The 12,481-nt window shown below is 44.4% G+C and overlaps 1 protein-coding gene across 4 annotated transcripts in view; it reads left to right on the top strand.

The window, feature by feature from the left end:
• gab2 (GRB2-associated binding protein 2) overlaps positions 1 to 12,481 on the top strand; it is a 437,888-nt gene that overhangs the window by 327,110 nt on the left and 98,297 nt on the right. The gene's annotated exons all lie outside the window — the stretch shown is intronic.

Raw genomic sequence — 12,481 nt, 5'->3', positions numbered from 1 at the left:
ACATTCATTGGAACAATGTCTAAATTTCTACAGACAAGACCCTACAGTTCAACAGTTATTTAATTACCTGAAACAGTGACTATCTTTTCACAGTTATGGAACCCGTGATTCCCACAATAGGAGTCAGCACCGACATACCCCCACACCAAAATACCACCTTAGCTGGTTCCAGATGTTTAAGGACAAAGCCACCACTGCACTCACCGTATATCTCCCCGGGCAAATGGAAAGGAGGCTGCAGCCAGAGCCCTCTAACTTACCCCTGCACATGACGCCTCCTTCACCTGCACCCACTCCCCCTCCCACCCCCAACCTGCCGCTTCCTTTGTAAAAGCACACACCGAATCCTTGGCATCTTGCGAGCCCATACCAAAGTTGAGATTAACCTGTGCACCTTGCAAAGGATCGCCTTTGGCAGGAATATCGGGAGGAACTGAAATGCAAACAGACATCTTGCCAGACATTCATCTTGACCGTCTGCACCCATCCTGCTAATCGAAGTGGGAGGTCATCCCACCTTTTCACATCCCCTTTCACCCCCTCCACCAAGCCAGCCAGGTTCCATTTATGCACGTGGCCCAGTTATGAGCCATCTGAATATCCAAATACCTGAACCTACTCCTGGACAATTTAAATGGTAGGGCACTCCGATATACCCTTTTTCCCAGGGCATTCGCGGGATTACATCACTTTTGACCATGTTCAATTTGTGGCCCAAAAAAGCGCAAAACTTCTCCAATATGCCCCATTATGCTACCATACATTCCAACGGATTGGAAATATACAGCAACAAGTCATCTGCGTGTTCATGTTCCCTGACTCCATGTTCCCTGCCTCACATTACAATACACAACCACTCCTCTGGTACCTGGAGCACAACAGCCAAGGGTTCGATAGCCAGCGCAAACAAAAGTGGGGAACACGGGCACCCCTGCCTCATACCCCTGTGTAACCAAAAGCCTCTCAAGCTAATCAGATTTGTCCTAACACTAGCCATGGGGGCCGTATATAACAACCGCGCCTATGAGATAAATGTGGGCCTTAACCCAAACCTCCCAAGACCCTCCACTCTATCCTATCAAAAGCCTCCTCCTCATCCATAGTCACAATAAACTCTGGCACCCTGCCCTTAGATGGTGTCGATGCCTGAGCCAACGTGGCTGGTAGGTCCACCCATGCCAAAGAATCAGAAAACATCTCCGGGAGATGTGCAGCAGGATTCACCACCGGCGGGATTTTCCGTTACGCTAGCAGCCCACGGGGGAAAACGCGGCTGGCGGATCAGTGAATCCCACTCGTGGGGTCAATTCTGCCGCAAACCATTTATAAAAGTCACCGGGAAACCATCTGGTCCCAGCATTTCCCTGACTGCATCGACCCAATCACCTCCATAACCTCCTGTAGCTCCAATGGAGTCTCCAATCCCTGCCCTTCTCCCTCGCTTCCTCCAAGAACACCAACCTGTCCAGAAACTACCCCATCTCTGCCCCTCCCACCCCCCTCCCCAGGCTCAGACCTGTACAACCTTCTCCCCAAACTCATACAGAACCTCTTTGCCCTCCAAAGCTGGCCCACAGCCTTCCCTGTCGTCAACAAATCAAATTTCCCTTGCAGCTTCTTCCGCCCCACTGAGAGCTCCTTCATCGGGGCCACAGTCAACGTGCAAAATTGCATCCAACAATTGCTGCCCTCCACCCTAAATCTATGGACCTTGTTTGTACAAGATCACCTCCCCCGTACCATCGCTTCCAGCGCCTCCCAAAACGTGGAGGGCTAAACGTCCCCATTCTGATTGAACTCTGTCTACACATTAATTGTAAAGTCATCTTTCCACAAAACGTTTCATCTGCCTGTAAAGCCGAATCCATCCTCCATGAGATTGCCTGTGCCTAGCCCAAACCTCACATCCATAAAACACGGTGCATGGTCCGAAACCATGGTTGCCTCCGTATTCCACCCTCGCTATCCCCGGGAGAATCAAATTACCCACCACAAAATAATCTATATGGGAGTACACCAGATGCACATGGGAGAAGGAGGAAATCTCCCTCCTTCCCAGATGTCTAAACCTCCTAGGATCCACACCCCTGCCATCAGGTCCACAAGCACCCCCAGTTCCTTCGCCATACCTAACCTAACCAATGTCCTTTGGCTCGATCGGTCCAACCACCGATCCAACACGCAGATAAAATCGCTCCCCTATTATTAATTTATGGAAGTCCAGATTCGGGATGTCTGCCACCATCCAACTAACAAACTCCCCTTCATCCCAATTAGAACATAGAACAGTACAGCACAGAACAGGCCCTTCGGCTCTCGATGTTGTGCCGAGCAATGATCACCCTACTCAAACCCATGTATCCGCCCTATACCCGTAACCCAACAACCCCCCCCCCCCCCCCCCCCCCCCCCCCCCCACCTTACTTTTTAGGACACTACGGGCAATTTAGGGACATAAACATTTACTAGCATTACCAGCACCCACTCCAAAACCCCACTGATCATCAACAACCTTCCCCGCCGGGTCCTGCACCTCCCTAGCCATCACGAAGGTCACCCTTTTCCTAAATAAAGTAGTCATCCCTCTCATCTTGGAATTGAATCCCAAATTGGACATCTGACCCACCCACCCTTTTATCAACCTCACCTGGTCTTTAACCTGTAGGTGTGTCACCTGAAGAAACGCTCTTCTGCCCTCAAACTTTTCAAATGCGCAAATACCCTAGATCATTTCACTAGCCCATTCAACCCCTGCAAATTCCAAGTCACTATCCCACTGTGCATTTTTGACCCCTTCCAGCAATTGAATCCACCATCCCAATCCTGCACAAAACCATCTCTGCCCCCATTTGCCCATCCTGCCCAGGCCCATCCAAAATGGCCACCCATTCCCAGCTGCCCTGCCTTCGCTCAATAAACTATCTGCCACACCTGCATCACCAATTCCTTGCCCCCCCTCCCCTGCCCACAAATCTCCACCCCCTCCAACCAACCATACCGCACCCCAGCCCCTCTTGCCACCCATTGCAGCCCCACACTCACAGTGCTTCCATTCACCAGCATACTTGCTTGCGTGGCAGCTCCAGCCTGAAGTTGGAAACAAAGGTCCCACCCATAGCACCCAAACTGCCCCTCCTTCCACAATGCCAACCCATTTCCAATCTTTGGAGGGGTCCTAGTCCTGACCCACCTAAATCCTCCCCCTCCCTCAACCAGCAGGAGGGAGATACCCAGCATTCCTAATTCCCCCCCCCCCCCCCCCCCCTACAAAACCATTTTAAAATACCAACAAGGCCAAAATGTGAAATCAGGTTGTGAAAACCAAACCAAACATTGGTAAACATCTGTTATGGGCCAGGGTTTAGAGAACCCCAAAGTGTATTATGGAGTTCACCTGACCCACAACTTTTAATAGATTGTGGTATGGGGAGCACACGGCCCACTCGACAGGTGTGGTATAGCAGCAATCGAAATGTATTTTTTAAAGCAAAACAATGTTTATTCTATGAACTCAAGTTAACCTTTTTAAAACATACAGTGAACATCTTAGCAACCATTAATTCAAATACAACCCCCAAAGAATACAACACTAAGTAATCCTTAATCACGTCCCAAACAACATCCAGAAGACAAAAGTAACACCTATTAACAGAAGCACATTAGGTTTACATTCACTACTGGGAACATTTATAATTCTGAATTCACCAAATGATCAAGAGATAATCTTTTCATGGCAGAGAGAACAGCAGTACACCTACTTTGTCTGGCTTCAGCTCCAACACTGAAAACGAAACTAAAAACTCACTCTATCGCAGCCTGCTCAAAAACAAAAGTAAAAAGCTGACAGACAGCCCAGCTCCACCCACACTCTGACATCACTGATAAACACACCATTTCTTAAAGGTACATTTCTTAAAGGTACATTTCTTAAACACACCATTTCTTAAAGGTACTCTCACATGACACTTCCCCCGAAGAAAATAAAATAAACCATCAACTTCAAGATGGTTTCATTTTTCACCTTTTCACTATCCTTTAAGAAATACACCCAGTAAATATTATTTTTCATTTAAAAAAACAACACATGTAAACAGGTATAATAATGCAGTCCATTTTTGTTCATCTTCCTCCAACTGGAATCCTTCTCAATTGACAGTCTCTTTGAACAAGAAGGTCTCTGCATGATCCATCTACTTCTCTATGCCTCAGCATTTCTCTTTAAAGTCAGATACTTTAGTTCAATCTGATCACAGAGTCCCTTGTAATTCTCCAACACATGAGCATTGGTTATCGCAGCTTTCAGGCAGTCAAATGCCTGTTGAAAGTCCGCTTTCCACTGGAATTTATTACGCTTCTTGAGCATGTCTGTCAATGGAGCAATCACGCCACAAAACCTTTGCACAAATAGAACATAGAACATAGAACAGTACAGCACAGAACAGGCCCTTCGGCCCTCAATGTTGTGCCGAGCCATGATCACCCTACTCAAACCCACGTATCCACCCTATACCCGTAACCCAACAACCCCCCCTTAACCTTACTTTTATTAGGATACTACGGGCAATTTAGCATGGCCAATCCACCTAACCCGCACATCTTTGGACTGTGGGAGGAAACCGGAGCACCCGGAGGAAACCCACGCACACAGCCGGGAATCGAACCTGGGACCCTGGAGCTGTGAAGCATTTATGCTAACCACCATGCTACCCTGCTGCCGATCAATCAAATCCACTCATGTTAAGAGATCGCATTCTTTCCCTTAATCTTGAGGGTATTGAAAACTCCTCAATAACTTAGTTTCACATCCCATGTGACTATTCGACCCTGTCTGATTGTATGGCTCAGGAAAGTGACTTGGGCTTTTCCAAATTCACTTTTGGCTAGGTTTATCACCAAACCCGCCTCCTGAAGTCGATCGATTAATTCCATCAGATGTTTCAAATGTCTGTCCATTTGTATACCGCACAATTGGGTAATCCTGAAACATCTTTGTTAGTTAACCGTTGAAATGTGGCTGGGGCATTTTTCATGCCAAATGGCATAACTTTGAATTTTGTCAGTGATGTCACACATGTCAAGTGATAGGGAAACCTCAAGCAGTGATAAAACCGTGCCCTTAATACCCATTCCAGCATTCTGGGCAGCACAGTAGCATGGTGGTTAGCATAAATGCTTCACAGCTCCAGGGTCCCAGGTTCGATTCCCGGCTGGGTCACTCTGTGCGGAGTCTGCACGTCCTCCCCGTGTGTGCGTGGGTTTCCTCCAGGTGCTCTGGTTTCCTCCCACAGTCCAAAGATGTGCGGGTTAGGTGGATTGGCCATGCTAAATTGCCCGTACTGTCCTAAAAAAAAAGTAAGGTTAAGGGGGGGGTTGTTGGGTTATGGGTATAGGGTGGATACGTGGGTTTGAGTAGGGTGATCATTGCTCGGCACAACATCGAGGGCCGAAGGGCCTGTTCTGTGCTGTACTGTTCTATGTTCTATGTTCTATGGTATATACCATCTCGAGCACAAAAGCTGAAATCTCCTTCGCCCTTTCTGATAAAGGTACCTGCCAGTAACCTTTAAGTAAATCCAATTTGGAAATAAAAGCTGATTGTCCCACTTTCTCAATGCAATCCTCCAAACATGGGATAGGATAAGAGTCCGTTCTTGTAACTGCCTTCACCTTTCTATAGTCCACACACAACCGTTGGGTACCGTCTGGCTTTGGTACCATCACTATGGGTGAGCTCCATTGGCTGCTACCTACTTCAATTATGCTATTTTTAAGCATTCTCAATCTCTGTTAACTTGTGCCAATTTTAAAGGGTTAAGTCTATATGGATGTTGTTTGATTGGAACAGCATTTCCCACATCGACACCGTGTATAGCCATTTTAGTACTTCCCAATTTATCTCTACAAACTTGACCCCGTGATATCAATAACTTTTTCAGGTCAGTTCATTTAGTTCTCTGGAAGGTAACTCAACATTTATCCCAATTTTTAAGAACATCCTCGTTTTCCAATTTAATTTGAGGTATGTCAAATTCCAAGTCATCTGGATTTGGTTCGTCACTTTGAGTTAGAATCATTAAAACCTCCTCCTTCTCTCCTTTCCTTTCAAAGTACCCTTTAAGCATATTCACATGACACACTCGGTGAGTCTTCCTTCTATCTGGTGTTTTACCACATAATTCACCTCACTTAATTTTCTTTCAATCTGATAACGTCCACAAAACATAACTTTTAAAGGTTCACCTACCACTGGTAACAATACTAAAACTTTATCTCCAACGGTAAAACTACGAACTTTGGATATCTTGTCTGCTACCCGTTTCATTACATTTTGTGCAACCTTTAAATGTTGTCTAGCCAATTCACCTGCTCTATTTAATTGTTCCATAAAAGTTGACACGTAATCCAATAATGTAAGTTTCGATTTCTCACTCACCAATTTTTCCTTAATCAATTTAAGTGGTCCTCTTACCTCATGACCAAAGATTAGTTCAAAAGGACTGAATTTGGTTAACTCATTTGGTGCATTCCTAATTGCAAACAGTACGACTGGAATTCCTTTATCCCAATCCTCTGGATAATCTTAGCTCTCAACATTGTCTTTAATGTCTGATGCCACCTTTCTAACGCTCCCTGCGATTCTGGATGGTACGCGGTTGATTTAAATTGTTTTATTCCTAAGCTATCCATAACTTCTTTGAATAACCTTCAGGTAAAATTTGATCCTTGATCCGATTGTATTTCTGTGGGTAGTCCATATCTAGTAAAGAATTTATGTAACTCCTCCACAATCTTTTTAGCAGTAATATTACGTACTCGAATGGCCTCTGGAAACCTAGTAGACACATCCATTATAGTCAAAAGATATTGATTCCCACTTTTCGTTTTAGGAAGCGGACCTACGCAATCGATTAGAACCTTTGTAAAAGGTTCCTGAAATGCTGGAATGGGTATTAAGGGCACGGTTTTATCACTGCTTGAGGTTTCCCTATCACTTGACATGTGTGACATCATTGACAAAATTTAACTACATCTTTATGTAGTCCAGGCCAATAAAAATGTTTCTGAGTTTTATCTTGAGTTTTCCTTATTCCCAAATGACCTCCCACTTGTACCTCATGTGCAACTCGCAACACCTCCTTTCTATACCCTACCGGCAATACGACTTGATGAACTTCAGCCCACTTTTCATCCACCTGCATATGTAAAGGTCTCCATTTTCTCATCAAGACATTACTTTTACGGTAATAACACTCTGGTATACACTCAGATTCCTCTTCCATGTATGCTTTCTGATACATCCGTTTTATTTCTACATCTTTCTTTTGTAACTCCGCCAATTTTCCTGAACTAAAAATATCCACCTCATCCTCCATCTGTTCTTGTTCTTTTTCAACCATCTGATCAAAAATTGTTTCTGATAATTACACTTCAGCTTCATCTTCACTCTTTGATTTCTCCTCTTGTCTTAACCTGTGACTTTGCGACCTTGTTACTACACAGTCCAGAAAAATCCCAGGATATTGGTCCTTCAACACATCAGTTGGCTGATTTTCCACTGGCTTATCAACCACAGTAGGCATTACTCCCACCTGTGATCCAGCTATATCATTACCCAAGATAAACTGCATTCCTGAACAAGATAGTTTCTCTATTGCTCCTACTGCCACTTCACCACGCTTCACTGGACTTTCCAACCTTATCTTATATAATGGAACACTACTCTTCTCACCCTGAATTCCACATATTTCCACCTTATCGAGCAATATTCTTCCCAGACTACATAACTCCTCATCTATTACCATTAAAGATTGACTAGCTCCCATATCTCTTAAAATTGTGACTTCTTTACCTGTTCCTCTTGATACACAAGAGTAAACTTTACCCACACAAGTAAATCATTTAAAGAGATATGGCACCTTCTTATCAATTACCTCTTGATCAGGCTGTACAATCTTGTACCTTCTTCACTTCACTTGGGCTTTCCTTTACCACTTTAACAAACCCCACTGTCTTATCCTGTTTTATCACATCAGCCTTCCCAGTGCTTTCCTTCAATCACCAACACTGTGACTTTACATGGCCTAGTTTATTACAGTGAAAACATTTGAAACTTTTCATGTCTCTTCCACCCTCCTGGATTTCTTTTTTAATCTGAGGTACACTCTCCTTTTTTCTCTCCCATCAGATCCCCTTTACCTTTACCACTTGAGTATTTTGCATGTTCCCAGTTTCTATCCCTCAGAGGCTGAAACTGATGTCAGAAACCAAGCTTTGATTTATGAACTAATTCATAATCATCTGCCATTTCTGCTGCTACCCTCGCAGTTTTAACCCTCGGATCTTCCACATGAGTTCTCATTACATCAGAAATTGAATTTTTAAACTCCTCCAAAAGCATAATCTCTCTGAGAGCTTCATACGTTTGAGCCTTTCAAACTCCATGTATTTTTGACCAAATTCTTTCCTTAAATTTCTAAACTACCATCGGAAGTTCTCTTCACATTTCTACCTTGACCTGCTCGTCCCACAAGATCCGTCCATATATCCCGGATGTGCTGTCTTCTTCCGACCCCGCACCGGAAGGATCCTCTCAATAAAGTGGACACTCCATGGAAGGTTGGAAATGTCCACCAAACAAAATCCCATACCTGGAATTACCTGAACCTATCTGAACCCACAAGTCTTGTTTTCTCCTTGAACTTCTCCAAGCTGGAAAACCACCCCTCCGGAAATAAATCCCTCACCCCCTGCAACCCCGATCTTTTAACCCCCCAAATGTGGCATCAAATTTCAAACAAATGATCCCTACAGATAGGAACACTTCTTCACACTGACCCCAGCTTAAACTGCTGACAATTGCCACCATGTTTTCAAAGTGGAGATGACCACCGAGTTCGAAGAATATTTCAGAAGAGCAAACAGCAGAGGCGCCGTCACCAGCGCATCCAAGCTAGACCCTTTGAATGACCCTGACTCCATCCACACCCACAGCTTCCTGGTCAGCACATCACTCCAACTGCTCTGCATTGGCTACTCAATAATAAAACATCACATTCAGTAGTGCCAGCTCCCCGCCTACCTATCCCTCTGTAGGAAACCCCCGCTCATTCCAAATCTAACGAGTTCTCCCCGCCCATATGAATCTTGTGGAGGAACGACTTAGGTAGAAAAGCTGGGAGGCATTGAAACAATAACCAGAATCGCGGCAAGATATTTGCCTTAATGGATTGAACCCGACCCACCAGCGAAAAGGGAAGGCTATTCCACCTCTGTAGATCCGACCTGACCTTGCTCGGCAGGCTAGTGTAATTCAATTTCCAAAGCCACACCCAATCTCGAGCCACCTGGACTTCCAGATACTGGCAACTAGTCCCAGCCGAACGGAACGGCAGCTCTCCCAACCCAGCTTCTTCCCCAGAAGGGCTAACCACAAAATACTCGCTCTTCCCAAAGTGTTAAGTTCTACCCTGAAAAGGAGCCAAACCCCTTCAATGTACCAATGATGTCCCCCATAACTGGCCCTGGATCTCTTACGCACTGCATACAGGGACACTCTGTGTTCCAGTCCACCCCTCACAATTCCCTTCCCCTTATCCGGGGCCCTCAAAGCGATAGCTAATGGCTCAATCGCCAATGCAAACAAAAGAGGAGACATAGGACACCCCTGCCTCGCCCCCATGCACCGAAAATACCCCAAACCTTGGTGTTAGTGCACACACTGGCAGACGAAACTTCAAATAGCAGCCACACCCACGACACAAACCCAGGACCCAGCCCAAACTTCTCCAGAATTGAGAAAAGATACCTCCACTCAATCCTATCAAACTCTTTTTCTGCATCCAAAGACATAGTTATCTCTGGTTCCGGCCCCACAGCCATGGTAAGAATTACGTTGAGTAGCTGCCTCACATTGGATGACAGTTTTCTGCCCTTCACAAAGCCTGTCTGATTTTCCCCCACTATCTCTGGGAGTCAGGGCTCCAACCTGAATGATAGGACCTTAGACAAAAGCTTCACATCCACATTGAGCAGCAAAAGTGGGCAATGCAACCTACTGTGGAGTCCTTGACCTTCTTCAGGAGTAGGGAGATGGATGCCTGCCCCAACGTCCCCGGGAGAGAACCCCACACCAGTGAATCATTAAACATCCCCAACACCAATGGAGCCAATTGATCCTCGAACCTTTTCTAGAATTCTACAGGAAACACATCTGGCCCCGGCGCCTTCCCCGTCGCCATCTGATTATTCACATAATAATGAACAAAAAGGCATTCCAAACATTGATATCACAAGACATTGCATTGTTCTGGAATTCTTTAAATTTTACTAATGGAACTTTTGGAAGAGTAAATTGAAATCTATCGCATTAACAGAGGCCCAAATTGTTAATAAGCTTTGTTTTAATTTTAAATTATTTTTAAAAATAAATTGAGCGTACCCAATTAATTTTTTCCAATTAAGGGGCAATTTAGTGTGACCAATCCACCTACCCTGCACATCTTTGGGTTGTGGGGGCGAAACCCACGCAAACATGGGAGAATGTGCAAACAAAGGACAGTGACCCAGAGCCGGGATCGAACCTGTGACCTCAGCACTGTGAGACAGTAATACTAACTACCGTACCACCGTGCTGCCCTTTAATTTTCAATTCTATGTAAGGGTTACATAATAATAATAATCTTTATTGTCACAAGTAGGCTTCCATTAAAACTGCAATAAAGTTACTGTGAAAATCCCCAAGTCGCCACATTCTGGTGCCTGTTTGGGTACACTGAGGGAGAATTCAGAATGTCCAATTCACCTAACAAGCACATTCTTCGGGACTTGGGGGAGGAAACCGGAGTACCTGGAGAAAGCTCAAACAGACACGGGGAGAACGTGCAGACTCCACACAGACAGTGACCGAAGCCGGGAATGGAACCTGGGATCCTGACGCTTTGAAGCCATAGTGCTAACCACTGTGTTACCGTGCTGCCTCGTATAGGGCAGTTTAGTGATTCTCATATTTGTCCTTCAAAATCAAGAGTCCATCTGCTGTGTTCATGGCAATGCTTCACAGATCACTTCTCCTTCTGAGAATTTTAGACCCAAAAGCTACATTCCCTGGAAAACTTCCCCATGTATGCAGAAGTTTAAATGCAGAGTTAACCATGTCTTACTGAAGCAGAATTATTGAAACATCCATTGCTGTGTGTGTCTTGCTCTTGGGTAAACTAATAAACTTCCTCCACTTTTTCTGCCTCCTCAGTATCCATCAGGATCAAAAATTGTCCCATTTAGCATTATTAATATTTTTGTGAGAAACATTATGTCACACGAAGGAGAAATAACATGTTGTTCAACAGAGTAACAGCTTGTGAGTTTACGTCTCTTAATCTCTCATATTAGATGAGGCTAAACTAGCAAAATTACATGCTTCATAAAAAGCAATGTGTTTAATGCAACAATGACAAGCAAACTGTAAAGATGGAAAATACTTGTCACAGGCAAGAGTTTAAACTTTATTTAGCTTAGTTCTTGAGAACTAAAGGATTTTTACACAAATTCTTGAGCAAACCATTGTGATTTTGTATGCATGTCAATGAAGACGGTGACATGTACCTTCAAGAAGCTGCATAGTGATATCACTATAATATTACTGTGTGTAAGGTGACTAAGGTACATCCTCCATGTTAGATCTTCACTATTGCCTGTGATCCCAACTGCAGATGTTCACTACTGTCTGTGACTCTGTATCAGTAAGACTTTGTGTATATCTTATGAGTCAAGCATATAGTCAAGTAATCAACCAATGTCGATTGTAATTGTGTTCAACCAGAACCTTGGCCATTCTTAATCTCTTGCTTAGCATAGAGACAGATCCCTTGAGGTCTAAATCAAGAATCTCCACATATATTGAGGCACCAGCCTGTAAGAGACCATGTCACAAACTATAAGATATCTTACAATTATTGAATTCAATTGATATAATTAATTTATGATCAAAACTTTCAATCATTCATAAACATTTTCACATTTGAAAGTGGGGGTTGTTTCCATGAACAGTAACCTGCCGGTAAGCAAAACCCCTCTTGCTTCAATGTATTGCTACCATGGTCCACAGTTATGTATTTCTACGTATTCAAGATGAGAGGAGGCCATCAGACATATATGCACTTCAGGTCTCACCCCCATGTCTATGCCCAGCCCCCATCCACCCCACCAACATGTCCAATTTGGTTTCTCTCAACAGTAGTCTTGCGCTCATGCCAAAACCTACAGCAGTCTTTGTGGTTGCTGCAGTGGAACTGTACTTCAGATCAGCCTGCAGGTGCCACACACTCCAGGCTCATTCTTCAAGCATCCTTCCTTTATAAGCAGAGCCAGTGAGATATGAGTTTGGTGTAGTTCAGCTGATAGAGAGAGAGGGTGAAGGACACCATGTGTAATGAAGTGTCCGCAGGACCTAGAGCAAAGAAGCTTTGTAAACCAAGTACTAGTG

The sequence above is a fragment of the Scyliorhinus canicula genome, chromosome 14 (assembly GCF_902713615.1).
Source record: "Scyliorhinus canicula chromosome 14, sScyCan1.1, whole genome shotgun sequence".
Taxonomy (NCBI): Eukaryota; Metazoa; Chordata; class Chondrichthyes; order Carcharhiniformes; family Scyliorhinidae; genus Scyliorhinus; species Scyliorhinus canicula.
The sequence above is the reverse complement of the archived record's forward strand: the minus strand, read 5'-3'. Positions and strand labels throughout refer to the sequence as shown.